This window comes from Ursus americanus, chromosome 31 (genome assembly GCF_024610735.1).
Source record: "Ursus americanus isolate L20-20 chromosome 31, mUrsAme1.1.p, whole genome shotgun sequence".
Taxonomy (NCBI): domain Eukaryota; kingdom Metazoa; phylum Chordata; class Mammalia; order Carnivora; family Ursidae; genus Ursus; species Ursus americanus.
In genome coordinates, this window is record NC_142157.1 from 19,461,018 (window position 1) to 19,487,850 (window position 26,833).

The following is a 26,833-nucleotide window of genomic DNA, read 5'->3' on the forward strand; positions in this document are numbered from 1 at the left end:
CAGTACCCCTGAACATCACTTCATCTGTGATATGCAGATAGTTATTTCTGCCCACCTCACAGAAGGGTTGTAAAAATGAAACAATACGGAGGCATGCTGTAAGTGCTAAAACAACTAGAAACACAATATTATTTTCTATCAGAGATATTAAGTACTTGGATAAATATTCTCAGCATAAGTATAACTAAAATGTCTGTTGCCCACTCCTCCACCCCCCCAGGCTTTTGTCCGGATTACTTTTCCTCAGAAAATAGGCTGCCATAAGATACATAAAGACAACTATTGCATGATTGCACTTACATGAGGTATCTAAAATAGTGAAATTCATAAAAATCAAAGACTGGGATGGTGATTACCGGGGGCTAGGGGAAGGAAGAAATGGGGTTATTAACCAACAGGCATAAAGTTTCAGTTAAGTAAGATGAATAAGCTCTTGGGGGTGCCTGGGTGGCTCAGTCAGCTAAGCGTCCGACTTTTGATTTCGTTCAGGTCATGTTCTCGGGGTCTTGGGATCGAGCCCCATGTTGGGCTCCTTGCTCAGCAGGGAGTCTGCTTGAAGATTCGCTCTCCCCCGCTCCCCTTGCCCCTCTCCCCGATGTGCATGCTCTCTCATTTTCTCCCTCTCTCTCTCAAAAATAAATAAGTAAATCTTTAAAAAAAAGAAAAAAAAAAGATGAAGAAGCTCTAAAGATCTGCCATAGAACATTGCACCTTTAGTCAACAATACGAAATGTTTTGTACACGCAAACAATTTGTTAAGAGGGCAGATCTCATGTTAAGTATTCTTACCACAATAAGGTAAAATGAAAATACCTTATCATGTGATTGTATAATTCCACTAATATGAAATATCCAGAACAGGCAAATCTATAGACACAGAAAGTAGATTAGAGGTTGTCAGAGGCTGGGAGGAGTGAACAATGGGGAGTTAGTGCGGAGTTTCTGTACAGGGAGATGAAAATGTTCTGGAAATAGTGATAATTGTACAATACTGTGATTGTAATTAATGCCACGGAATTGTACATTTAAAAATGGTTAAAGTGGTAAATTTTACATTATGTATATTTTACCACAATAAAAAAGGAAAGAAAATTGGGGGCCATGAAAGTCCTCTTTCTCCCGCTAGATTGATTATCAGACCTTAAAAAAACATGAACATGCATTCACTCAACAAATATATATTGAGTGGTGATTTTTAGCTGGCCTGACTTTAAAGATACCCTTTATGAACAGCCACTGTTCTCCTAGATGGGGAATACAAATGCTTTCAGTTAGAAGGTATTCACAAATCCTTCTAGCTCTAGTGCTAAAGCAAGACCTTCTCATTTCGATGTTGACTCTGCACTGAATGATTTTTGATAATAAAGATCTATGCCCCTACCTATTTCTTGCTTCACTCTTACCTTCATTATGATCTTAACAATGGAGAAAACCATACTGACTCTATGAAGCTCATGTTCACTACAAGGAAAATACAAGTTTACGTCCTCTTTTTACCTAACTCTTCCAAGATCTATGGTTCCATTTGGTTATTCTGCTGACATTCCAGCACCAATACGACTTACCCTGCACTTATCGTCTCCCTTCCCCCCCCCCCCCCCGGAGCTCCTCCTTCTGACTTCACTATCCCTATTAAGGCCAGTACCACTCCCTATGGCCCACTAGTTTGAGAAGTCTTTGTGTTTCTGACCTCACACTCTTTATTTCCTCTTCCTTCCATCCTATCACTAACATTGTTCCCCCCTTTACAAATTTCATATTTTGGTCACCTAAAATCTTGGGCCTAATTAGTAAGTTATAGTCCTGTCTACAATCCTTCTCCACTCTATTGCCACAATAATTTCTTGGAGATATTATGCTGTTTCCTTTCTTAGAAACTCACTAGAGTTTGTCTTCCTTAGACTGCATTCAAAGCTATCCTTAGTAATGTCCATCCTTCTAGGATCTTCTCCCAGAAGCCCTGAACCCTGACTACTTGTTCTTTATGCCAAAATCTGTATTTTTTTTCTGTCTTTATTTACTCTTGCCATTAACTTTACCCATTGTACATCCAATCTCTTTTTAAAAAAAAATATTTATTTGAGAGAGAGAGAGACAGCATGTGCATGCCCAAGTTGGGGGGAGGCGCACAGGGAGAGAATCTTCAAGCAGACTCCCCACTTAGTGTGAAGCCTGATGTGGGGCTCGATCTCACGACCCTGAGATCATGACCTGAACTGAAACCAAAAGTCGGAACCTTAACCGACTGAGCCACCCAGGTGCCCCTACATCCAACCTCTTATTGCATCTTCACTTCTTACCCTACCCATCATTGAAGACCTAATCCATCACCTTTATGAAAAAAACCCTAGTGCAGATTGATTTTTCCTCTATCTGCCCACTGCTGTTAAATGACTGACTTGAATTGTCTTTATATCTTACAGTACAGAATCAACAGACTGACTAAAAATGAAAAGAGAAAAATCACGAGGGAGGATGAAAAATAAATGAATTGAGAGAAGAGTTTTGAGATGTTGGGAAAATAAGTCATTATCCATGACAGAAGAGGAAAAACAATTTTGGGAAGAGAAAAGGAAATATACTGAAGACAGCAGTAAGTATATTAAAGAAATGAAATGATCCATATTTTTCCCTTGGCTCTTGGTTTCTGTTAGTTTTAACAGTTGCCCTGTGTGTTCCCTGGAATATTTAAGGTTTTTACAGAGCTATAGGTAAATGAAAGAAGCAGACATTCAAAACTGACTGTTGCTTCATTTTCAGATATAAATCCTTTGAATCCCACTCTTTCAGGGGAGTTTTCTTGTTTCACTAGGTACAGATAATGAGAGTGGTCATGAGTCAGTACCATTGTAGTATCTTTGGATTATAAGAAAATTATAAACATCTTGTTCATTCTCTTAAGTCTTTTAAGTTTTTATTTAAATTCCAGGCAGTCAATATACAGTGTAATATACATTCTTATTTTTAAGAAAGGATCTGCTTTAGCAATTAACTTATTCACTGCTTTAATTATTTTAGTATTTGTCACTAATTCCCAAGACCCCATTCTTGAACATTTAGGACTTGACCAATGCTTTAAATATATATATATATATATTTATTTATTTTAGAGAGAGAGCATGAGAGCATGTGCCAGAGCAGGGGGAGAAGCAGAAGAGGAGGGAGAGGGACAAGCAGACTCCGTGCTGAGCACAGAGCCCATGTGGGGGCTCAATCCCATGACCCTGAGACAATGACCCCAGCTGAAATCAAGAGTCGGACTGACTGAGCCACTCAGGTGCCTCTTGATTAATGCTTTCCTAAGGATCAGTTAAAAATATGGAAAGGCAGTTATTTTGCTTTTAAGATTTTTTGAAGGGTGAATCTTTACTTTCATTACACTGTATCCGTGCCTGAAATATAACAGCAATTTACTCCAATACAGTATAATTAGTGTAACAATATTTACTGAGTGCCTGCTATATGGCAGATGCTTCATATGCATATGTCTTTGCAATCTTCAAAATGATACTGAGTGATCATATACACATTTTATAAACGAGGAAACTGACTTTCTATGTGGCTAGGGACTAGCACACGGGTATATGGATGAACAACGACAGAGCCAAGTTTTTAATTCAGTGCAAGTGCATATACACATTTTCCATATGCCATCCTATGCTAGTCAAACTATCTAAGATTAACAAATCTCCTCAACTCTCTGGAGCTTTCTAAAAACGAGAGAAGCAGCATATAGGTTCTAGAACCTCCGAATATTTAAAATTCACAGCAGAGGTCAACCCACTCTAGGTTCTCTAGCTCCACGCTCAGGTATACGTTGCCTGTGGATAACTTTAGGTGTCACCAGGAGGCCTACTATATACAAAAAAATAAAAAAAAATTCAGAGGAACAATAAAAGTAACAGAAGAAAAGAAAAAGAAAGGGAGAGATAAAGGGGAAGGATACTTATTTTTGGGAAGAAGTGAGACTACAGCAACCAACTACCAGATGCCCCATTTGTAGGTCTACTTTCATACTTAATGCATTTCTAAAAGTGTATATGAAGGTCTCATGTGCAGCAGTCAAATAATAGTCAAAGATAGGGAGAGTTTGTCTGCCAGAGAGTTCAAGGGAGAAAAAAAAAAGCTATCTCTTTTTTGTTAGATACAGTTTTCAATGATAAAATTCCAACATTACATACATGCTCTTAATCTTTTTGTTTTGACAATCATATGCGTACTAGACTTGCTTAAATCTAACGAGAATCTCAGCACAATATGATTTTTTAAAACTTTAAACATTTTCCACTGTTATCGAAAACCTATTAATTAGATTTATGAGAGTCATACTTCTTGTCAGGCTGAATCAGCATATTTGTTTCTGGTTTTCATATTTTTCATAAAGTGATAAGGACAAAATGCAATGATATTAAAATAATTACACAAACTCATGCACATAAATGGTGCTGTTACTGGAACTGAACTATAGCCTGAGAAGAGTTCCTGTTTGTGACAGCTTCTCAGCTGATGACAAAGGTCTGAAGTCAGAGCACTGAAGGCTGTTTAACGACGCTGGTATATAATTTGTGAAAATGAAATTTCTATAAGAAGATGAACACATGAAAAAACCGAAACTGCCCATGATCACCTACCTTTTGTCTTCTAGGTTCAATCTCTTTGAGGCCATCCGCTGCTCCTTTAATTATAATTCATCAAGGACAGGGCTGCTTCTTCAAACCTGAAGGGGTCAAAAGTTCACTTCATCATTCATTTATTCATTCATTCTTTCTGTTCTACATTCATTAATGCTTTTTCCTTAAAGTATCAACAGAGTCAATGCCCTCCTCCAGGCACCATGAAAGAGCATAGGAATGACGAGGCAGTCTTCCCTTACGGGGCTACAAACCCTGAAGTCCATGCGAATGCAATGACTTGGTTGTTCACTGTTTGTTCTTACCTTGGTCCCTGCTGAATCCCAGTAAATGGAACAACGGCTGGTACCCTACCAGTAGGCATTCAACAAATATTTGTTGAATGGATGAATATGTCCCCAAATTGGCAAGTGTGCTCATAGAGAAAGGAAGGAAAGGAGGAAGAAAGGGAGAGAGGGAGAGAGAGAAAATGGGGGGAAGGGAGGAGAGGAAAAGAAGGAAAGAGAAAAAGAAAGAAAAAGAAAGGAAGAAAGAAAACTAAAGGATTTACAGCTGGGGGAAATCCTAGCAGTTTTGTAGTCTGTGAAAAACCAACCAGGTTATTCCATTAAATAAGTGAGAGTTAAGAATCATATTTTCATTTATAATTCCCAATACAGTGTTTTCTCAACATTACAGCAGAACAAACAAATATGTATTAACTACTTAAGATGCACACAGCCAGAATTAGGCTTTATAAAAGATATAGGAAAAATAAGATATTAACTATCTTTTAATCTTTGCATAGTACAGTGTTTGCACAATAAATGCTATCTATTATTATTATTAAGTAGCTTATATCTAGAATTCTGAGAATGCCTCATATTAATAAAGCTATAGCTACAAATACCTTTCAAGAACTGGGAAAATAAAAGATAAAAGAATCATCAAAGCAAATTTAAAATAGCACCATAACATTATTTAAATTTTGCAATGCTTAATATGATATTAGTCTTGGTTCTTATAAATAAATAGCTTACTAAACATCTTTCAATGTCATGAAGCATTTATTCTCTAAGATAAACTAAAGCTATTAAATGTTTCCCTTTTTAATTCACTTATACCTTATCTCTAGAGCACTTTGGAGTCCTTAAAGTTTTTCTGCTTTGATTTTCTAATGGTGCCTTTTCCTGAGGCCGCTACCCTGTAAAAAGGCAGATTAATCAGCATATATCACTTGCTGCTCACTTTCTCTGAAGTAAGTAGCATCCCTAAGTTAGGCAGAGTGTTGGAAAAGAACTTCCTCAATACCTACATAGTAATGGCAGAAATGCCCAGAAACTTGCTTCAGAGTGAGTGATTTTCTTTATTGTTTTGGGTTTTTTTGGTTGGTTCTTTTGTTATTGTTTTTGATTTGCTTTTGGAGTAAATAATGACAAAAAAGGTTAATCAGGATGGAAGAAACTTTTTGGTTTAAGAAAAAGCAACCACATGAATTTGTTTACATAGCAACTGCGTAGGAGGCCATGATTATATACAATGTAATACACTAGCTACATGACCTGCGGGGTGGATTACATAGTATAGCTAGCAGTAACTCACATCGAATTTATAGTCTTTGTTAGCACTTACCAAAGTCTGGCTTAGAATATAGATATAGTTTGGGGTTTTTTTGGTTTTTTTTTTTTTTTTTTTTTTTTAGTTCTCATTTTGGATTGTGAACTCCATGAGGTTATAATGAGTACCTGATCTGTTTGCTACCTGACATTCCTAGGTCATACCTTACAGATTATAAGTGTTTCTGTAAAATATTAGACTTTAATTAGTTACCTTCAGACTTCATAATTATGAACTACAAATTATTTAATGTTGTCATTGAAAGAAACTTCAATATTCAAAAGCAATCCATATTTGTTATAGAATATTCAGAATATTTAGAATATAGTGTAAACCGTGACAATAGTAAAAACAAACAAACAAAAAACCACCACAACAACAAACAACTCATAGCCCCACAAATAAGAGATGCATTTGTTTATTCAACAATATTGAGCACTACCTAATATTGATTCAACAATAGTAGGCAGGTCCTGTTCTAGGTCTGAGTGAAATGGGCGAGAGTTCCAACAAGCCACTGTCTTCATGAAGCTTATGTTTCAGTGGTGGGAGACAGACTATAAAGAAAACAAACAAAACCCAAAACAGGTAGAAGGAGCTGGCACAAAGGTTGTAAAAAGTGGAAAGAACTTGATGTGTGTGAAGCTTCTGCGGCTAGAAAAGGTGAGCAGAGGGCAAGCGTGGTGTAAGTAGATTCTCATGCAGGCTGGATGCTGGAAGGATGTCAGATGATCAACACTGGCAGAAAAGAGGCTGACAGGGGCCATTGCAATAACACGTCTACCCACGAAATGATGAGGGTTTATATTAAGAGAATAGCAGAGGAGAAGGAGGAAAGATGATAGGTTCAAGATGTTATTTTGGGAATATAACTAAGAGGACTACCTGATGGATAGGACGTGGGAAGGAATTGAGAAGGGCCCTAGGATTTTTATTTGAATCAGCGGGTAGAGAGTAGTTCTGTTTGCTGAGATGGCAAGGACTCAGGAGAAATCGTAAGAGACCTCTACTTGTTGCAAAGCACCAATTTCCCCCTTCTTTCTTGGCAACACAATTCAAGTTGTATTAAAGATGGAAACAGGTCAAGCTAAAATCCATTTTTGCATTCCCTTCCTTGCAGCTAGGTGTGTGCCCTTTGGCCAAAGAGATATATTTGGAAATATTGTGTGAGATTTTTGGAAAGGTTGCTTCGATCTGAGTGATGTGCCCTTTTCACCTTGTTATCTTTCCCTTGTCTTCCCTCCGGAAACCTGGGCAAGATGGGCGGCATGCCAAGATGACCGTGGAAACTGAAGTGATTTGAAAGATGGAGGCACCTGCTGAGGCACCGAATCAGAAATAGAAAAAGAAACCTGAGGACCAAGGAGCCTTCATGGTAGCTCTGAATGCTGACTTTCAGATCTTTTTCATATAAAAGAGAAACAAAAGTTATACTTTAAAGCCACTGTTTTATATATATAAAATATATCTATATCTATATATATCTTTACATATATATACATATATATATGTATATATATACGTATATATATATACGTATATATATGTATATATATATACGTATATATATATGTCTTTTCTTTGCAGCTGAATTCAGTCCCACTGATACCAAGTGGCTTGAGAAGAGGGTGTGGAAAATCAAGAACCATGTTTTAAAATGCGAATTTGAGATCTCTATCGGACATCCAAATAAGAGTGTCAAATGGGTACAGAAATCGTATCCTAAAATGGAAACAAGGTCTGAAGATATAAATTTGGGGAACACTGAGCATGCTAAAGCCATGGGACTGATGAGATCATGTAGGAAGAAAGTGTAGGTAGAAAAGAGAAAAGGGTCCAGCACTGAGCCTTGGGGCCACCGACACTGAGCTATCAGCACAAAAGAAGGAGCCAAGGAATGAGGCTAATAAAAGGAGTCCAGCAAAGTAGTATAAGAATTCAGAGATTGTGTGGGGCGCCTGGGTGGCACAGCGGTTAAGCGTCTGCCTTCGGCTCAGGGCGTGGTCCCAGCGTTCTGGGATCGAGCCCCACATCAGACTCCTGTGCTGTGAGTCTGCTTCTTCCTCTCCCACTCCCCCTGCTTGTGTTCCCTCTCTCGCTGGCTGTCTCTATCTCTGGCGAATAAATAAATAAAATCTTTAAAAAAAAAAGAATTCAGAGATTGTGATTTCATAGCAGCAAATAAAATACACCAAGATACAGGAAGTTGTCAATTATATTGAATGAATCCAGTAGAGAAAGAATCTGTCAGACTGGCTAACACGGAAGACATTTTATCTTTGACAAGAACAATTTCAATGGGATGGAGGAAGGGGACTAGAACCTGCAGGGGAGAGAGGTTGAAGGAGTGAAGGGAAAGGATTTCGTTTCCTGCATGTGGAAAGATACAAATCTTAGAAAGCCTCTCAACAACAACCAAAAAACCTTAGAAACGCTGGACAAAGCATAACAAACACCTTCTTAAATGTATAACTAAGCTATAAGAAACTAAGGAGAATCCTAGGGCAGAGAATGAAGAGGGATGAAGAGGGACTTGGTAGCCAGAGGGAGAAGCTGAAATTGTAACTGTACAGTTGCCCTTGGATAATTTGTCAATCACTGTTAATTTTTTCTCAAACTTACTAGATACCAAAAATATTTATTAAGCATTTGCAATGTATGAAAACAATCATGATAAAATGAATACGGACAAGCCTTTAAAGTCTCCTTTGTGCCCCTTCTATTACTACCCTTTTTCCTCCCGGCTCCGAGTTAACCCAGTCCTGAGTATTTTATTACTACCTTCACTTTCTTTATAGGTTCTTCAATGCTGTAACCCCACACAAGTTACTGTTTATCACTTATTCATAATAAGCTTTAATCTATATTTAAAAGACTTCAGTCTTTACATTCTTCTGCAACTTGCTATCTTGGGCTTAATAATATTTTTCTAGTGTTTATCAATGTTACTACATGAAGCCATAATTCAATAGCTAATGACAAATATAACACTGCCCAGCTGTGAAAAAAAGGTGACTTTGTCAATAAATGCACAGGCCAACTGGAAAATAAAAATTTAACCCCTACTTCACCCATCTTGTAAAATAAAATAAAATAAAATAAAATAAAATAAAATAAAATAAAATAAAATAAAATGGTGGATTCAAGAGCTAAATATAAAAGGTAAAACAACAAGATTCTAAAAAATAACACAGGAGAAAATCTTCATAACACTTGGGTATGAATATATTTCCTAAATCAGATGCAAAAATCACTGGCCATAAAGAAAAAAGACTGATAAAAAGGAACACATTAAACTTAGAAATTTTTGTTCATCAAAAGAGTACTAAGCATGAGACAGCGGAAAAAAGTTTTTGCAACATATATATCCAACAAAGAGTTTGTAATGAAGAGTATTCAAAGAATTTTTACAAACCAGTAAGTTTCTGGCTACCCAACAAAAAATTAGTAGTAAGTCTGATTAAGAACTGTAACAGAGTGTAACAAAGTGGCCAGACATTATAACCAAAGGTCCTGACATCCTTATTCATCAGGCAAATGCAAATTAAAACCTCATGAATTACACAGAAGGACTACAATTTCAGGAGACAATTCCAAATGTTGTAAAAGATGTGGAACGACAGAAACTGTTATGCTGGTGAGATAATAAATTAATGCAGAAACTTTGGAACGCTCATTGGCAGTTTGTATTAAAGTTAAGCATGCATTTAAACGAATACATGGTGTTTCCATTCTTAGGCACATACATAGCAAAATATGTTTACCAAGAGGCATGTCCAAGAATGTTCAGAGCAGCATTACCCACATAACTCCAAACTAAAAATGTCCATGAACAATGAAATGGATAAATAATTTTTGATATATCCCTATAGCCACTACTTCACAATGGAAACTTGCAAAATGCCACAAAATGAATTAATTTCACAAATATAATGTTGAACAAAAAGACACAAGAAATCAAAAGAGTAGTTACCTTTGGGAAGAAGGCAAGGCTAAGACTGGAAGACACCATGTGTCTAGGTGCTGGTGATGTTTTGTGTTTTGATCTGAGTGCTATTTACATGGGTTGTCTTACTCATTTCTGCAATTGTAACAACATAGGATCAAAGATTATAGGTGTTCATTAGGTAAGTTTGTTGAATCAATTTTGTTGAATTTAAGGTGAGGAGGAAAAGCCTTATCAATGAGATCATAGCTGTATTATCAGTTGTACTATGTCAGCACTCCATAATATTTCCTTCTACTGAAACTAAGACACACAAAGTGGTTACACTGTGTTTCACATATCTTTCTTAAAGCAGGAAATATTTGCAAACCATATGTATTTTTCAAATTCTAAATATTTAAATTAGTAAACGTAAATTTCTGGGAATTTTCTTATTCAGATTACGTTTTTCCCTGACAATTTCAGATAAATTAGGAAGTGGAAGTAAAATTATGTACACTTGGTCACTAAATTGCTTTCTACAAAGGATAAACAAGAATTAAGTTATTTTCACTGAATTTCAGGAATGCAAGGTTAAAGTCAACTCCAGAAGTTTTAGAAAGCGCCAGGAGAGAAAAATAGGAAAGCTTAAAAATGTCCCGAACATAATAAGGGTTCCTACTTCACACTCATAGGTTCTAAAGAATAAAATGCTTAAGAACTGTTACAACATAACAGATTGAAGATTTCCTTCTTCTAAATGCGTTCAGAAAAACAAACAAAAAAGTAAGCACTTACCCCAGAACTACAAAGCCATACAAATTCATAACATTTCAAATTTATGAAACATAAAAGCCAGTAAGTATTGCACATGAAAAAAAATTCTAATAATCTCTTGTCTCCGTAGTAAAGGACAAAGATGACGTTCAAGGGAAAGGGGAAAAAAAACACACCAAGTTTGCCTTTTTTTGTTCTCCTTTCCTATAATTAAATTTCAGGTTTTCTACTTGCAGGTAAAGAGTGGATTCCCATCTATAGTTTAAGGTTGAGAAAGAAAGAAGTCACTTGAACCTTCAGTTATACTTTGGAGTAGACTCAGACTGTAATACTATCCTATAAACATTTAAATATCTAAAGAGGCTGTTAATAGATAAATGCTCAAGATTTAACAAAAACCCCTAATACTCCATAGCCACCGACCATTCTTCCAGCTCCAGGTAGCCAACCCCATGAAGGTGCTCCTATTCAGAGGACCCAGAGGAGACAGCGTGAATGATGTACTTCGGTGCAGAAATCAAACTCATTTAAAATTAACTCAAAGCACGTGTCTAATCAATAGGTAACCTATGTTGTCATTTATTACCATTAGTATTACTAGGGAATGCACACTGTAGGAGGCAGCTAAGCCTCACAGCTCAGACTGCATTTTCTGGAGACAGAATGAGTTTGAATTCTGCCACGGGGTGCCAAGATTAAACACTATTTCTTTCTTTTTTTTTTTTTTTTTTTAAAGATTTTATTTATTTATTTGACAGAGAGAGACAGCCAGTGAGAGAGGGAACACAAGCTGGGGGAGTGGGAGAGGAAGAAGAAGTCTCCCAGCAGAGGAGCCTGATGTGGGGCTCGATCCCAGAACGCTGGGATCACGCCCTGAGCCGAAGGCAGACGCCTAACGACTGTGCCACCCAGGTGCCCCTAAACACTATTTCTTTGTGTCCCTGTGAGGATATTTCTAGGTGAGATTAGCACTGGAATTGGAAGACTCAGAGAAGTAGACTGTCCTTCCCGATGTGTGTGGGCATCATCCAATCTGCTGAGGGCCTGAACAGAATGAAAGGCAGAAGAAGGAAGGATTTGTCCCTTTTATCCTGCCTCAGTGCTTTAGCTGAGACAAGACATTTCATCTTTTCCTGCCCTCAGACTAGAATTTACACCACCCGTTTCCCTGTATCTCAGGCCTTTGGACTCAAACTGAATTACACCACTGATTTCCCTGGGTCTCTAGCTTGTAGACAGCAAATCATAGGACTTCTCTGCCTCCATAATCACATGATCCAATTTCTCATAATATACATACTATGAAATAGAACCAGGAGGTATATACCTGGAGGACCCGAATACAGGGGTTAATGAGTTGATACATGTAAAAAAAATGTGCTTAGTACCTAGCATTAAGAGAGTCTTCAATAAATATTAATTACCATCATTGTTATCTTTATTACTATTACTGTGTAACTTAGATAGTAGGACCAGCAGAAGGACTTATGAGCATTGCTCTAAGAATAAGACAGACAAGTCATAACTACATTGATTCAAGAAATCAAAACCACAGGGCGGCTGTGGGGTTGAGTGTGAAAAAATCAGTATCCAAAAAGGCTTTCTGCATTACTTCCTGGTCTTTAAGGTAGATATTCTACTAGTATGGAAGCAGTTTCAACATCTTTCTTGCGCACAACGAATGGAAACATGAAAAACCTCAATGAGAAGTTTCTCCCCAATACCCGTGTGAAAGGAGGCGAACCAACAGTGAAGCTGGAAGTAACACCTTGAGGTCAGGTGGCGTGAGGGCTGCACAGATGACGATGGGTGAGCACGGGGCACAGGTGAGGCCGGTGGAGGGAAACTGGGCCACATATTCAAAGTCTGGCATCCCTCTAAGAACTTCAACAAGTTTTACATTTTGTCAAATTTATACCATCTCCTCTGCCCACCCCACCCCCCCTGCCCAGGTGATGACAGATGCCTCAAGCCTTATCATCGGTAGCTATGGGGTTAAGAACCAACCTCAGCATCTGCTTGAGTTTCTGACTCTCCTATGCAACCTTTGCCAAAGACTTCAGGTTAAAGACTTGTGGTAGGAAAAAAAATGCCTCATCAGAAAGGAACTGCAAAGTGTCTAGACTTAACAGTGTGACTTTCACTAAAGGTAGTGGCAAACAGTGGGAATTTGGGCAATCTGGTTTCTAGCAGTTGGGACACAATACTCTCCTCAGTTTTGTATTACTGGAAGGACTTGCAACTAGTGGAAGATGAAGGGCAGGTGTGAGGGTAGAGGTCCTGGCTCTGGCCCAGCATCTGCTAAAGGTCTCCCTTTTTGGCTCAAAATGTTGGAACATCTTGTGAATATTTAAAAGGAAACACGTTTTTTTTTCCCCATACAGATTCAAATAAATAACCGTATTGTAGAGCAGTGAACTCTTCTTTGCCGGAATCCCTTCTTCCTCCTTCCTGCTCCCCATATACTCCTGGTTCTTTTGTATGCATTTATCTGTGCCACAGTTTAAAGCAGAGTGTTTGTGTGTGTATCTCCAGTTCTTTTGCTGGTGGTGGTTGCATGGGGGTAAAAATAATGTGCCTTTATCTCATAAAAAATTGTATTTTATCTCAATTTTCTAAGCTTCTTGCCCCCTTTTCTATTTGTTTTGACACACTTGTTTTGTAAAATGTATCAGTTGAGGTGAGACTGTCAAAATACATGAATGGACTGTTGCCAAAGAGCCTTGAAAAAACAACTATGTGTTTACCATATGAAAGCACATGAACACAAACATCTCTCTAGCAAATCGTTGAGCAGATATTTTTAAAATAAATAGTGGGATGTATGTTTTATATAACATTTACAACAAAACAACAAAACACCCAAAATGTAATACATACAAGGCACCATGCTTAGCATGTAGACATGAAGATATGCAAAGACCCATACCCCATAGGTTCCTGCTACTGTATAGCTGTGAATTGGGGCCATTTGCTTAATCCCTCTGGATGGGCCTGTTTCTACTTTCATACAAAATAAAGTTGAACTGACACACCTCTGTGGCTATTTCTACTCTTATCAATGGTCAAACGTGTGCACAGAAAACTTAGACAACATATCAAAATATAAAGAATGTTAAGTGTGTGGTGAGTGTCATTACTAATCTGAAAGTTCAGAGGAAAGAGTTTGCTGCAGGCTGAGTGTTGGAGGGAAGGCTTCCTGGAGGAGGGAGGACTTCAGCTGGATATTAAAGACAGGGTAGGAATTGGATCGCACTAATGACGAGTTAAGGAGTTTTAATTGGTAATCATGGCAGTGTGATTGTGGGTGATAAAGTCCAGATGCAATAACATGGGGGGGAAAAAGTTTTGCTGAGAGTTAGAAAAAACAAGAAAAATTTGGGGAAATATATTGCAGTTTGGCTATGATTCATCCACTTGCCCCTTTTCTGGGAAAAAAGTCTCAACGAAAAAACATACAGTGCTATATGGAATGGACTCACGCTGGCAATGGTATTAATGGCTTGTTTTTGTAATTTTCTAATTGCGTTACTTATTTAATAGAATATGAACTGAAAAAAATCACAACATTATCCATTTTGGATTAATTTCATATAATAAATGTTATCTCCTTAAAGTACTGGATATTAAATGTCAAATAAAAATAATTTTGTGATCTACAATTGGTTTCCCAGTCAGCAAATATTCATTTGGCACCTACTATGTGCTAGGCCCTGTGGTGGGTGCTGGGACAGATATAAATAATAAATGGTCTCTGAGAGGAATAACAAATGCTGGTTTTGGAAATAAGAATAACTCAATTAAATAATATAAATATGTCTTTCTAATAAAGAGCGTTGCAATTTATTTTTACTTTATCCCAAAGAAACCTGGAAAATATTTTTACATTGATTTATTAGCACTGAATCTTTCCTGATATATAATTGTTAATTTCATTCAATAAATATATTTTATAATTGTCAATCAAAATAAATTATATTGATTATGACTAGTTTACAGAGGTGACCAAAGTTATCATTTAACTATTTCAAAATATTTATTGGAAGAAAAGGAATAAATACTTTGGAAGACTTATAAATGTCAATGAGCTACTGTTTCCTCATCTACAAAATAAAAAGGTGGTGACAGAATTCTGACATTACTTCCTGTGAGAAAATTTTACGTCATGCATAAACCCAATGGCATCAAATTTCAAAGTGTGTTGGGATTTTCCTCGTAAAATAAAAACGACATTGGCAGGCACACACAATGTTAACTATGATACTTTCTTCTTAGAGAACTTCTTAAGGGTGATGGCTGTAACTAAGATATGGTCCCCTGACTTTCTATATCCTCTTCCTTCCACACTTCTCTAGGGACTGCTTCTGTAATTTATTTCTCTGAATTAACAAAAAGTTCATTAGTTTTCTCCTGCCGGTGACTGTTCAAGTTCTAATTATTCAACCAAAGTATTTAATGTTGGCATCAATAACAGTGGTTACGTGTGTGTGTGTGTGTGTGTGTGTGTGTGTCGGGGGGGTGGTAGTGGATGGGATGGGAAGATGGGAGAGAGGGGTGACTTGCCTGTCGGGGGACTGAGATGGGAGAGAGACTTCCCACTATTTTTTTTTTTTTAACACTTTTTGGTGTTTGAAGCACATAATTTGTAACCCTTTACCCTAACAACAGTAACAGTAACAATAACGTAACTGGAAAGAATAAAAACCGTTTTTTGGTATCAATGGGATTTTTAGAGTGGAAGAATGTAGGAGCTGCAACATGCAGCAAACATTGCTGGTTATGTATATACATTAAACAAGATACTTCAATTGTAAAATATTTAGCTTACACATTTTAAAAGTTCTGCTTATCCTGTTCTTAAATATTTATTCACCACATTAATAACATTAGCCATCTTTCCCTCTGCCAAATTCCTCCGACCCTACTGCTGTCACTCTATTTACATGGAAAGCACCAACCCAATTTCTCAAGGCTTGAACAAAGGTTATACATTGCGTTGCATACTTAACTGCTCTCTGGACGCTAGACGCCAGCTGGAGTGGAGGTAGTGGCGCTGGGAGGACCGGCTAGGTAGGGACTCCGGCTGGCCGGGGCAAGCCACGGATCAGGCTCCTGGGACCAAGGGACACGGGGCTCGCTGTGGCCATGACAACAGGTGACTGATGCCACCTCTCCCGCCCTGGTGCGACTGCTCTGGCAGCCCTGCCTTCTGCAAGGGCGTGCAGGCCACCCAGTACTTAGTGCGGGCGACTTCATGGGATGGCCTGCCCCTCTCAACCATCACCCGGGCCTAGGCCACACCAAGAGGTGATCCCCTCTCTCGGATCTGCCATGAGGTAGCCAATTGGAGGATCTTGCTGTCTCTCTGCTTTGGGCGCCCAGCACAAGAGCTGCCTTGGGTGGTGGCTTTCCGAGCTTCCGTGAGTTGTCCCACATGGAGTTTGCACGGGCGAAGCCGCCCGGGCCCTTGCAGACCCGCTGAGCAAGCCGCGGCTTAGGTGGAGAGGAGAGCCGGCGGCGTGCTGCGTGCACCACGTGGTGCTTCCTGTTCCGCACGCCGCTGGCGGCCTTTTAGTTCGCTGCGCCTGCGCAGGGGCCCAAGACCGCCTCTGAATCCGCAGCGCACCAGAGGCTAAAAGCTCCTCCCCTTTGCTGTCGTCTTCTTTCCTGATCCCTCTGGGCGCTGATATCTCCCCGTTACCATTGCTAGCTGTATTCTGAGTGGAGGAGAGCCGCCCAGAGAGCATGTTAAAGAGCCAGGACTTGGGCGCTCCTCCGAGAGCAGCGAGAGCTCACTACTGGCCGCCGGACTCCTGAGGAAGGTGACAAGGGGGACACCCTCATGACAGGCGCCGGGCTGGCAGGGGCGGAGGCAGCTGGTGAGGCCCGGCGTTTGGACAGATGGAAACTGCCTGACCCGTGTTGCGTGGCCAAAAGACGCCAAGCGGAGCCTATTGTCTGATCCCTTGTGAAGATATTTTGAGATTTCTTGGCACACGGTTGTATATGAGAAGGAAAGATAGATGTAGGCCTCGGCTTGTTTGGTCCCAGGACCGTGTAGACAAAGAATGTTAGAATTATTTTTGATCATTTAACGTTCTTCAGAGGATGGGCAGTAGTCTGAAACTTCCCTGAAGTTCATCTCTCCTCCATTTTCTTATTCTGTTTCCTCTTTCCATCATTTTTTCCCTCCATTTTGGACCTGTCAATAAAGGTTTTACCTAGAATCAATTCTCTTGAGAGCTATTTATATATAAGAACTCTGAAGATTCGAGATTTTCCTTCACATAAACCTTTTCATAACTTACTCATTCTTCCAGGCTGTTTGTTTTCTATTTAAGTGGAGGGGAAAATGCAAGACACAGAACATGCTTATCCTCTTAATATTTTTGTACTTACCCACTCTTAATTAATTACAATGATATGCTGCAGATGTCCAGCATAAACTGCATCATTTAATGTGTAATTACACCTTTAAGATGAATTCCACATCTTATTGTTGTTATTTTCCATGGACTGGAGCAGTTATGCTCCTGAGCAGAATTAAGTTTCCATCATCCTGTGTCATAGGATATCATCTCATGGAAAATGAGAGTGAAATAGAAACTAGCTTGAGGAGAAATTTTTCTTATGATAGAAAAAGTGGCACTTTGGGAATGCTTGAGGTTCCTAAAAGACAGGAAACTGCCAAATGCCACTATCAACTCGTGTGAGAAAATAAACTCCATTTTCCAGGTGGTGAAACTGTGCACATGACTGAGTAATATTGGCACTAGAGGAATAGGTTTTTCAAGAAATATTATATCATGGACTTGGTAACAAAATACTGTTATTATGCCTCAACTTTCTTCATATAGAATACTTATCTTTATTTATTTTCAAGATATTATTCATTTATTTGTCAGAGCGTGTGCACGCAAGCAGGGGGAATGGCAGGCAGATGGAGAAGCAGGCTCCCTGCTGAGCAAGGAGCCCAATGCAGGACTGGATCCCAGGACCCCAGGATCATGACCTGAGCCAAAGGCAGATGCTTAACCAATTGAGCCGCCAAGGCCCAGGCATCCCAAGAGAATATTTTAGAATTCAGGTGATAAAAGGTTAAAAAAAAAGTAAGACATAATTTTCTTGGGTTTCATTTTAAACTTTATTTTTCAAATTGGCATAGAACTAGTAAGATGGATGTGCAGTTGTTGTTGTTTTTTTCCCCCCTTGAGGGTAACTATTATTCAAGACAACATTGATCATGTGTGGCTCAGTTTTTAGAAATAGCAGTAATCTTTTAAAATTGATTGGTTTAATGTCATAACAGCATCACAGTTTTAACACCAACTCAAAAAAAGTCAATATCAGCTATATCTCCAAATTATTTAATTGAATTATATACTCAAAACTTTAATTTGATTGTAGGTTTTGAACATTTGTCTTCTTGGAAATGTTTTTCTAATGGGGGTGATAAACTACAAGTGCTTTCAAGGTCAGAAAGTTGTATATCAGAGCTTCTTCGAAATGCAGTATTTCATAGAGCTATTTTATTGAAGTCCAAGGTAAATTCTAGAAAGAAGGATGAATGTTGAGCCTCCGAGTGGCAGATTTGATAGGGCAGAGCTGTAGATTGAGAGTCAGAAGCTAGATATGCAAGATCCGTTCCAAAACTATACATACTTTGTGACTGACCATGGACAGACAAGTCATAAGCTTTATAAAATTGGGGTGATAATATCTACTTCAAAGAATGACTGTGAATTTGATCAGATGTTATGTGAGAGGGCACTTTGAAAAGTGCAGAGTCACACAGATCTGAAACTCTATTTAGATATTTTCCTGCTCTGCTACCCCAAAGTCTCAAACTTGACCTAAAGTTGAAGTATATCCTTAACTCACAAAAATGTACCTTGAAGCACATCTTTAGACTTAACTTCAAATACATTATATACTCTCTCTGGATTATTGAATTCATTTCTGTTAATCCAAATGACTCAGAAACAGATAGCAACACAGCTGTTATTTGTTGAGGCGATTTGCATCCTATTTAATCACCCACTAAAACTGCGAGGTAGCTATTACTATCTGCCTTCTTACTTACTTTTGTTCATATAGTATAATTAACATTCAGTGTTTTATTGGTTTCAAGTGTACAGTATGATTCAACAATTCTGTATATTTCTCAGTGCTCATCAATGTAAATATAGTACTTTTTTTGGTAAAGATTTTATTTATTTATGTGTCAGAGAGAGAGGAGAGCACAAGCAGGGGGAGCTGCAGGCAGAGGGAGAAGCAGGCTCCCCACTGAGTCCTGATCCAGGACTCCATTGTAGGATCTGGGGATCATGACCCGAGAGGAAGGCAGATGAATGATTGACTGAGCCACCCAGGTGTCCCATAAGTGTACTACTCTTCATCCCCTTTATATATTTCACCCATCCCCCCACCCACCTCCCCTCTCATAACCACCAGTTCTGTATTTAAGAGTCTGTTTTCTTCTCTTTTTTTTTTTCCCTTAAATTCCACAGATTAGTGAAATCATGATATTTGTCTTCCTCTGACTGACTGATTCACTTAGAATTATACCCTCGAGGTCCATCCATGTTGTTGCAAATGGCAAGATTTCATTCTTTTTTATGGCTGAGTAATATTCTGGTGTGTGTGTGTGTCACATTTTCTTTCTTTATCTATGGATGAACCCTTGGGTTGCTTCCATAATTTGCCTATTGTAAGTAATCCTGCAGTAAATATAGGGGTGCATATATCTTTTCAAATTAGTGTTTCTGTATTCTTTGGGTAAATACCCAGTAGTGGAATTACTGCATCCTGTGGCCATTCTGTTTTTAATTTTTTGAGGAACCTCTGTGTTCTTTTCCCTTGTGGCTGCTTTCCCACCAATAGTACATGAGGGTTCCTTTTTTTCTCCCCATCCTCTCCAACATTTATTATTTCTTGTGTTTTGATTTTAGCCATTTTGACAGGTATAAAGTGATTCCTCATTATTGTTTTAATATGTATTTCCCTAATAATTAGGGATGGTGAGCGTCTTCTCCTATGTCTGTTGGCTGGCTGTATGTCTTTGAAAAAATGTCATGGGGGCACCTGGGTTGCTCAGTCAGTTAAGCATCTCCCTTCAGCTCAGGTCATGATCCCAGTGTTCTGGGATCAAGCCCCGCATAGGGCTCCCTGACAGCAGAGAGCCTGCATCTCCCCCTCCCTCTCCTGCTCCCACTGCTTGTTTTCCCTTTCTCTCTCTTTCTCTCTCTCTCTCTCTCTCAAATAAATAAAGTATTTTTTTAAAAATGTCATGACTTGATTTTGAGGACCTGAATGGTCAGGTCCTCTGCTCATTTTTTAAACAGATTGTTTTTTGGGTGTTGAGTTATATAATTTTATATATTTTGGATATTAACCCCTTGTCAGATGAGTCATTTGTAAATATCTTGTCCCATTCAGTAAATTGCCTTTTTGTTTTGTTGATGGTTTCCTTTGTTGTGCAAAAGTTTTTTATTTTGGTATAGTCCCAGTAGCTTGATTTTGTTTTTGTTTTCTGTCATCATCTCCTCACTGCCCAAGTTCCTTTCCTGTAAGTCCTCCTGATAGTCCTTGGAGGAATCCTCTGTCCCCCTGTCCGTTTTTCTTTTTGCTTTCCTGGGTATGTAATCTAAAAGTGAGCAGTTTCTAGCAGCCTGCAGCTCACTCTCAGGCTTTGCCAGGTTTTCTAGCTTGTCCTCACTGTGTGGTTTTCCCTCCTTTTCGGTCTTACCCTGCTTTCTTGCTTTCCCTCATCTTCTGGTGGTTCCTCATCTTCCGGCTGTCCCTCATTCTGGAGCTTTCCCTTATGCCCTGGCTTCCCCTCTCCTTCCAACTTTTCTTGCTCATCTGATTTTCCTTCATCTTTAGGCTCTCCTTCATCTTCTGGTTTTCCCTTGATTTCTAGCTTTATGTTTATTTTCACTGTAGAGTTTTTTCCATGTTGAGATTTCCCCTTCTTTTCCTGTCCTGCAGGGATTCTAGACAGTCTTCCTCCTTTTGTAGCCTTCCAGAGCGCTAGGGACAGACACATAGACTTGTGGGGACCAGGGCAGGCCTGCCCCTCCTCGGGCTCACCGAAGCCTGTTTGCCACTCGCCTGTGGCCTGGGCAACTCATGAAGCTGGTTTTGCTTGGGCAGCAGGAGTGGATCGTGCAGTGATGGGACTGCAGGCTGGGCGAGCAGGCTGTTGAGAGTTTAGTTTTCTGTCCGCCTGTGTTTCTTCTAGTAGACTAATATCTTTTGAAAGACAAGACTCAAGATTTGCTCCCTGATAACTGCATCACAGAGATTCATATATAGAAATGTTTGCAAAATAAACAATTGAATTAATCTATTTGTGAATACACTAGAAATTCAAAGGACAATAAAAAACATAGCTTTTTAAAATAAGGTCTGGGCATATTTGTACTCAGTAATATTGTTTAGATATAGAAAGCTAGGACAATTTTGTTATTTTCTTTCATTCTGCCTCCTAAACTGCATTCCTTGTAGTTTTACCATCTACAAAGCAGGAGAGTTAAACAAATGCTACTTATTATAAAAAAAGTAAAAACAAATTACAACTTAGGGTGTAGAAAGTAAAGAACATATCACCCCAAACACAATGTGAAAAATCCAGACAACCTACAAAATCATGATTTGGAGGAAATCTGTTAGAAAGCGGGGATGTAAGGTGAACGGCTAGTTCACTCAGTCCCTTAGTTGTCGCTCAAAGGAGAAAGAGGACAAAAACAACTGATCTGTTTGACAGAACGAAGGGATAGAGGTGACTACCATACAAGCAGGTAAGAGGAAATCCAGTGATAAACTTCCAAATGGTAGCATGAGGAGCTATGCTGCCGTTTCCCATGAAACTGGTGAAAACTGTATTTAAAACAAAAACATTTAAAATCTCTGGAAATGGTCCCAACGGCAAATAGCAAGTGAAGAAACATTTATTCAAGAATCTATGAAAATTCAGTAATAAAAGTGAGAGTCTGTAATATTTGAACCAAAATTCATTCCTCTCTTGTTGCTCGCTGCCAGCCCAGTGAGATGGATACTCTCTTCCACCCTACTGCCTTCAAGAACATCAGACACTCTTCTCTTAGCTCCCAGAGAGAGACTTTCTTCCCAGGAGGAGTAGAGCATCAGTGTTTCCTATGTCGTCCCTCAGCTACCCGTTACTGAGGCTAAGTCCTGGATGAGTGCAGTTGAGAGGTGGAGGGCTCCCTTCTGCTCAGCCTCCACTCATGGAACAGAGACTCTGCCTTGGTGCAGCGTGCTAAAATACTGGGGCCCTGGTCACTTTTACCCTGACTTCGGAGCTGGTGGTTTCACACTAAGGCAAGCTAAGAGGACCCTGTGCTCCTGTCCCCACATATCAAATGCCAGATTCCTATGGCAGGGTGTCCCTCAGAACACCGCCATTGTCCTCACCCCTACCTCCAGAACTTTGGCTCAGAGATTTTTTGTCTAGGGGAGAAACAGGCCCCCAAAACCCAGATTCCTACTAATTTCTTCCCAAGGAACTGATTTCATTTGCAACAGAGTGAAGAAATTCCAGCGTAAAGGCCCTCTGAAGAGCAGTGGAGGTTGTAGTAAATCTGTTTGGGAGGAGATTCAAGCTATAGGCTAAACTGTAGGTCAAGTAGTTTGAAGGACAGAGCTAGGGAATAACAGATCAGGAAAGAGAAGTCCTGATATCAGAACAAAAGGAAATGCTTATCAGAAACTCTTGCTTCAGGGGCGCCTGGGTGGCACAGCAGTTGGGCGTCTGCCTTCGGCTCAGGGCGTGATCCCGGCGTTATGGAATCGAGCCCCACATCAGGCTCCTCCGCTATGAGCCTGCTTCTTCCTCTCCCACTCCCCCTGCTTGTGTTCCCTCTCTCGCTGGCTGTCTCAATCTCTGTCAAATAAATAAATAAAATCTTTTTTTTTTAAAAAAAGAAACTCTTGCTTCAGAGAAGTCAAATTTGATTGGATTAGTTTATAGAACAACTTATGCCCCAGAGCATTATTAAAAACAATAGATCGGCTAGCTGGTGATTGGTAAAGTTTAACATTTAGAGGTGATTAGGAGAAATAGATGAAGAGTCCCACTAGTACCACTATCATCTCAGTGTGACCTTGGGCATGCCTGGAAATTATACTACCTTGAGGAACAACATCGCCTGATGCTGAGGGTGGGGGGGAGATCAACTTCACTAAAATAATCCAGTAAATTGCTAGGTGAACAAGCAAATAATAATGACAACAAGCCCTATGGTAAGTGGTGGAATAATACTCAGACTTGCTATTATATATTATATAAAATTTCCAGTTTTGCCCCCCCCCAAAAATAATAGGAGTGTAAAGAAACAGGAGTATATTGATAAAAAGTTCAGTCTATCAGGAGGGTATAGTGATTATAAACATATATGCACTCAATAACAGCGTACTAACATACATGAAGCAAAAACAAGAGAGAAGTGAATAATTCAACAATAATAATCAGAGACTTGAATATCCCATTTTCAATAGCGGGTAGAAAATCTAGACAGGAGACAGCAAATAGAAAATTTGAACCACACTATAAACCAACTAGAACAAACAGACATTTTTAGAACACTCTACCCAACAAAAGCAGAATATTCATTCTTCTCAAGTACACAAAACATACTCTAGGATAGACCATAGGCTAGGTCATAAGACAAATCTCAATGACTTTAAAAGGATAGAAATAATACAAAGTGTGTTCTCTGGTCACAATGGCATGAAATTATAACCTTAGCTGGTTGGGGGGCGCCTGGGTGGCACAGCGGTTAAGCGTCTGCCTTTGGCTCAGGGCGTGATCCCGGCGTTCTGGGATCGAGCCCCACATCAGGCTCCTCTGCTAGGAGCCTGCTTCTTCCTCTCCCACTCCCCCTGCTTGTGTTCCCTCTCTCGCTGGCTGTCTCTATCTCTGTCAAATAAATAAATAAAATCTTTAAAAAAAAAAAAAAGAAACTTAGCTGGTTGGGGTGCCTGGGTGGCTCAGTTGGTTAAGTGGCCAACTCTTGTGACACCTGATTTTGGCTCAGGTCATGATCTCAGGGTCTGGAGATCAAGCCCTGTGTTGGGCTCTCTGCTCAGCTGGGAGGCTGTTTCCTCTTTCTCCCTCTCCTTTTACCCTCCCCTGTGTGCGTGTATGCGTGCCCGCGCTTGCTCTCTCTCTAATAAATCTTTAAGAAAATGAAAAAACAACCAACCAAACAAAAAAACTGATATCTGGGAAAATTGGGGAACTCATAATTATTTGGAAATTAAACACCGCACTCCTAAATAACCAGTGGATCAAAGAAGAAATCAAAAGGAAAATAAGAGAATACTATGCAATAAATGAAGACAACATACTAGCATTTATTGGATGAGACTAACAATACTCAAAGGTAGATTTATAGTAGTAAATGCCTATATTAAGAAAGAAAATTTGCAAATTAATAACCTAAACTTTCACTTTTGAACACTGAAAAAAACTAATTAAGATTAATTAAGATTAATAAATATGGAAGAGACAAGCAATAGAGAAAATCAGTGAAACCAAAAAGTGAGTTCTACAAAACTTATCTAGATTAATCAAGAATAAAAAGACTCAAATTACTGGAATCAGAAATGGAAGAGGGGACTTTACTGCTGACCTTATAGACAAAAAGAATTTTAGAAGAATCCTATATATACTTTTATGCCAACAAATTAGGTAATTTAAATGAAATGGGAAAATTCCTAGAAATACACAACTACCAAAACTGGAAAAAAAAAAAAAAAAGAAATAGACATTCTGACTCAACCTATGTAACATGTGAAGAGATTAAGTAATTTTTTAAAAATCCACAAAAAAAGCCCAGATTCAGATGCATTCACCACTGAATTCTACCAAACATTTCAAGAAGAATTATAGCCAATTATTCATAAACTCTTCTAAAAATTAGAAGAGGAGGGAACACTTCCAGCTCTTTGAGGCTAGTATTGCCATGATATCAAAATCAAAGATATCAAAAGCAAAAGAAAACAGATCAATATCCCTTATGAATAAAGGCACAAAACCCTCAAAATATTAGCAAACCAAATCCAGAAACATTAAAAGAAAAAAGAAAAAGCATTGTACACCATGACCAATGGTATTTATCCCAGAAATGTAAGGCAGGTTTAACATCTGAAAATCAATGACTATAATACATTACATCAGTACAATAAAAGACAAAAATTACATAGTCTTCTCAATAGACATGGAAAAAACATTTGACAGAGTCCAATATCTTTTGATAATAAAGACATTCAACATACTAGGAATAGAAGGGGTTACCCCCAACTTGACAACCACAACTAATGTGATACTTCATGATGAAAAACTGGATGTGTTTCCTTTAACATCAGAAAAATATAAGGATGTTCTCTCACACAGCTTCTATTCAACATTGTACTAGAGGTTTTAGGGCAACTAGACAAGCAAAAGAATTAAAAGATACCCAGATTGGAAAGAAAGAAGTAAAACTATCTCTGTTTGCAGATGACATCACCTAATATTTGGAAAATCCTAAATATTTCACTAAAGCAAATTAGAACAATAAATAACAAGACAAATAATTGAACTAAAAGAAACAATTAGAACTGATAAACAAGTTCAGTTAAGTTTGCAGGATACATCATCGATATACAAACATCAATTGTAGTCCTATCTACTTGGAAATAACAGTCCAAAAATTAAATTTAAAAAATCCATTTTTGATAACAGGAAGTAATTATTTAGGAATGAATTTAGGAAGAAGTACAAAACTTATACTCTGAAAACTTATACTCTGAAATTCTGTAATGGGGAAAACTAAAGAAGATGTATTAATTGAAAAAATTCCTTGCTAATGGATCAAAATACTATTTTTTTTAATAATGGCAGTACTCCTAAAACTAATCCACAGAGGCAACACAATCCCCTTCAGAATTTCAGCTTATTCATAGAAATTCACAATTTGATTCTAAAATGCATATGGGATTTCAAGACAGCAAGAGTAGGCAAAATAAATTTGAAAGAGAATTATAAAATTAGAAGACTCACACTTCTGATTTTTCAAAATTAACTATGAAGCTTGAGTAAGGCAGTGTCGTAGTGGCACAAGGGTAGACATACAGATCAATGGAATAGAATTAAGATTGCAGATACACACTTGTACATCTGTGGGCAACTGTTTTGCTACAAGGGTGCCAAGACCATTCAGTGGCAAAAAATAATCTTCAACAAAAATGGCTGACACAACTGGATGTGTGAAAGAATGAATGTAGTCCCCTTCCTCACACCATATATGATAACGTACATAAAATGCATCAAAGCCTAAATGCTAGAGCTATAGCTGTGAAACTCTTGAGAAGAAAACAAAAAATAAATTGAACTTCATCAAAATTAAAACCTTTATCTAAATACCAGTATAATTAAAATACAGTGTTATATTAGTTTCAGGTGTGCTGTATAGTGATTCTGCAATTCTAAGCAACACTCAGTGCTCATTATGATAAGTATACTTTAAAAAAATTAATTCCAGTGTAATTAACATAGCATTATATTAATTTCAGGTGTACAGTGTAGTGATTCACCATTTCTCTACATTACTCAGTGCTTATCACTGTAAGTATACTCTTAATCACCTTCACCTATTTCACCAGAGCCCCTGCCCCCCCCCCCCCCCGCCACACCCTGCTCTGGTAGCCACCAGTTCTCTATAGTTAAGGGTATTCTTTTGTTTCATTTTTCTTTGTTTATTTTATTTCTTTAATTCCAAATTTGAGTGAAATCATATGGTATTTGTCTTTCTCTGACAGACTAACATCAGTTAGCATTATACTTTCTGGATCCATCCATATTGTTGCAAATGGCAAGGTTTAATTCTTTTTTAAGGCT

General features: G+C 38.5%; 1 pseudogene; it reads right to left on the reverse strand.

The window, feature by feature from the left end:
* Positions 1-16,500: 16,500 nt before the first annotated feature.
* On the reverse strand, positions 16,501-22,356 carry LOC123786212 (uncharacterized; annotated as a pseudogene).
* Between the last annotated feature and the right edge of the window lie 4,477 nt (positions 22,357-26,833).